Source organism: Lithobates pipiens, unplaced genomic scaffold, assembly GCF_037356315.1.
Source record: "Lithobates pipiens isolate NorthernLeopardFrog02 unplaced genomic scaffold, aLitPip1_a1.2 Scaffold_23, whole genome shotgun sequence".
Lineage (NCBI taxonomy): Eukaryota > Metazoa > Chordata > Amphibia > Anura > Ranidae > Lithobates > Lithobates pipiens.
In genome coordinates, this window is record NW_027507785.1 from 293300268 (window position 1) to 293304268 (window position 4001).

Sequence of the window (4001 nt, forward strand, 5' to 3'; positions counted from 1 at the left end):
GGAATAACTCCATCAGTATCACCAGCAAAGCAGCTTCATTATTATCGCATTATAGAAGAAGAGAAATGTGCGCGGCATTTGGAGATTTCATAATCTGCCACGTCACGAATGTTAATTCTCCAGTACAAAAGCTAGTTTACAAGACCGACCGCTTCTGCTTCCAAGCATGCGTGTTTGTACTTTGGACTTTTGTCCAACGGACTTGTGTACACACAATCGGAAAGTCCGACAATGGAAATTTGTTGGTGGAAAATTTGAAAACATGCTACGCAACATTTGTTGGCGGAAAGTCCGACAACAATTGTCCGATGGACCGTACACACGATCAGATTGTCCTGCAACAGCCTGACATCCAACATTTCCCGACAGAAAGTCCGATCGTGTGTATGGGGCGTGTTATGTCCAAATAATCAATTCTGACAGAGTGAAAGTGATGACTCCAAATTCAAATGGTTGTTATTAAGATACTGAATAAAAGAATCTATCATAGAGACTGGGCCAATCCACACCAAGGCCAGGTCATCTATATAGCGCCAGAACCAGTCAATATACACTCTGAAAGGATTATTATGTGTGAAGAGAATGACCTCTTCCCACCACCCCATATAGAAATTTGCCAATGAGGGAGAAAATTTAGCCCTCATCGAGGCACCTTGGCATTGTTTGTAAAAGGATGAGTCAAACATGAAACTCCCGACTATAAAAACTGTACAATGTAAGGTAGTGTTTCATAGCCTCCAAGGCTAAACAATGTGGTATACATGAAAATAATGCCTTGACATCAACAGTGATCCAAGTATTGGTAGCTGGCCATTTCATTTCATGTGTATGGGCAAAAAGGTGACCAGTGTCCCTAAGATATCCTGGTAGATGAGTGACGAGGGGTTGAAGATATTCATCCACCCACTCGCCAAGTCTCTCTAATAGGGACCCTATGCCTGCAACAATGGGATGACCCTGGGCAGGAATATGATTTTTGTGTACTTTAGGAAGGTGATGGAACACTTGTTTTCTCTACCATCAAATAATCAATCATTTTTTGTTCCAGTATTTCTGCATTCCTTTCTTCATCCAAAAGATGTCTTAATTTGCACTGTATAGTTGGAGTTGGATCTTTGCTGAGTATGCGATATGTAACCACATCATTCAGCTGTCTCTATGCTTCTTCCCTATAGCTGTCAATGTCTTATGCCACGTACACACGACCGTTTTTTCCATCGGAATAATCTCTGACGGTTTTTCTGATGGAGTTCCTCTGAAACGGTCTTGCCTCAGATCACACCAAAGACCGACCGTCTAGAACGCGGTGACGTACAACACGTACGACGAGACTAGAAAAAGGAAGTTCAATAGCCAGTAGCCAATAGCTTCCGCCTTGTACTTGCATCAGAGCATGCGTCGTTTTTGGTCTGTCGGAACAGCATACAGACAAACGGTTTCCCGATAGGAATTGGTTTTGTTGGAAAGATTTAAAACATGTTCTATTTCTAGGTCCGTCAGAATTTTCGTTAAAAAAAAGTCAGATGAGGCATACACACGATCGGAATATCCGATGAAAAGATTCCGTTGGACTTTTTCTGCCTGAAAGTCAGACCGTGTCTACGCGGCATAAGACAACCACCAGCCCACCCTTATCTGCTTTCAGTATGATGATATCTTCTCTTACTTTTAACCCCTGAAGGGTGAGGTATTCTGATTTAGATAAAGTAAACCTCCCAGGATGTGTGTGCATTTGAGATGATTCTTTCAGTTTATTTTGTTCAATCTCCACTATGTGCTGAAAAGAATCTACAGCTTCACTGCGAGCCTGAATGGGGTAAAAATATCTGTCACTCGAGGAGATAGTACAGACCCCTCTCAGACTCGGATTGAAGGCTTTCCAAGGTAGATGTCATAGATGATCAAACAGGAAGGATGTGCGATTATCAAATTGTATGGTGTGTGGTGCGACATTATCAACGTTATATGTTTAATAAGATGATTAATGTCTAGCACAGTTGAAAAAACATCAAATTCATATGTTGGGGCAAAGGATAAACCTCTGGACAGTTGATCATAATGTGACAGATGACAGATTAAGTACAATGACAGGACCGAGACTCCCTGCGATCGTGTCGTAAACTTCTTGTGCTCCGCCTTTGCTGGCTGACTTCCCCCGTCTTGTCCTTTACTTTTTCCTTTTGTTCTTTTCTTCGTGTCCCGGGAGTTTTTTGATGATTTGTTTGGAGAACCTTGTCTAGAAAAGAGAGAGTTGACAGCATTTTTGGATGATGTTATTGCTGTAATGCTTAACCACTTCAATACCGGGCACTTACACCCCCTTCCTGCCCAGGCCAATTTTCAGCTTTCATCGCTGTCGTTGTTTGAATGACAATGACAATGACGGTCATGCTACGCTGTATCCAAACAACTTTTTTATCATTTTGTTCCCACAAATAGATCTTTCTTTTGGTGGTATTTGATCACCACTGCGTTTTTTTATTTTTTTGCTAAAAAAATTAAAAAAAGACCGAAAATTTGGGAAAAAAACGTTTTTCTTTGTTTCCGTTATAAAATTTTGTAAATAAGTATATTTTCTCCTTCACTGATGGGCACTGATAAGGCGCCACTGACGGGCTCTGATAAGGCAGCACTGATGAGTTGGCACCAATGAGGTGGCAATGATGGGCACTGAAGATGGGCACCGTAGGTGGCACTGATATGTAGCATTGATGGGCATTGATAGGTGGCACTGCTGGGCACTCATGGGTGGCACTGCTGGGCACTGATACGTGACACTGATATGCGACACTGATAGATGGCATTGTTAGGCATCACTGATAGCAATGGCACTGGCAGGCATTGGGGATGAGCACTGATTGGCAGCTGCCTTGTCACTGATTGGCATTTCCCTGGTGGTCTAGAATGGCATACCTGGTGGTCCAGTGTGGTGGCCATCCCTGGTGATCTGACGGCATCCTAGTGGTCCTGGGTGGGCATCTGAGGGGGGGGGGGGCTGTGCTGATAAACAATGAGCACAGACCCCCCAGTCAGGAGAGCAGCCGATTGGCTCTCCTCTATTCGCGTCTGTCAGATGTGAGTGAGGAAAAGCCGATCGACAGCTCTTCCTGTTTACATTGTGATCAGCTGTGATTGGACACGGCTGATCATGTGGTAAAGAGCCTCCGTCAGAGGCTCTTTATGAAGATCGGTGGAGTGGTGTGTCAGACTGACACACCGCATCACCGATCGTCATGATGCGCGCCCCCACCGGCGAGCAAGAGCGGTCGTTCTGGAGGGCCGTCATATGATGTCCACCCAGGACGAGAGCCGCGCCTCCCAGCTGTCATTTGACGGCCGACGGACGGCAAGTGGTTAAATATTTTCTATGGAGAAACTGTCGAGTTGCCGGCCTGTACTTTCTATGGATCGTTTGTGAACTGATGAGACACTGATAGGCGGCACTGATAGGCAGCACTGATGGCAACTGATAGGCGGCACTGATGGCAACTGATAGGCGGCACTGATGGCAACTGATAGGCAGCACTGATGGCAACTGATAGCCGGCACTGATGAGCACTGACGAGCAGCAATGATGGGCACTGATGGAGCTGCACTGTTCAGCAGGACACTGATTATCAGTGTAAACGATGTGCTGACAGCCTTTCTGGTTCTCCTTTCCTCACACATGTCTACAGTCTGTTTACACGTGATCAGCTGTGATTGGACCATTTTAAAGTGTTATACCCATCGATTGAACCACTTACATTCTAGGCACACTGTGGTTGATAACTTTCACAGTTGCTTGTGCTCTCAACTGGACTGTCAAGCCATCAAATAGCTGGTGTCATAACTGATCACATGTGCAGCACCATAGCAAATGCAAAAAGAGGCCGCTTTCATAGCTGCAATGGACAGGGGGTTTAGTTTGACTTTAAAGTCCATTTACACAACATGTCCATCCAAGACTATGCTGCCTACAGGGTGACACCACCGCCGTGTGATATCACTGCAGAGCAAGG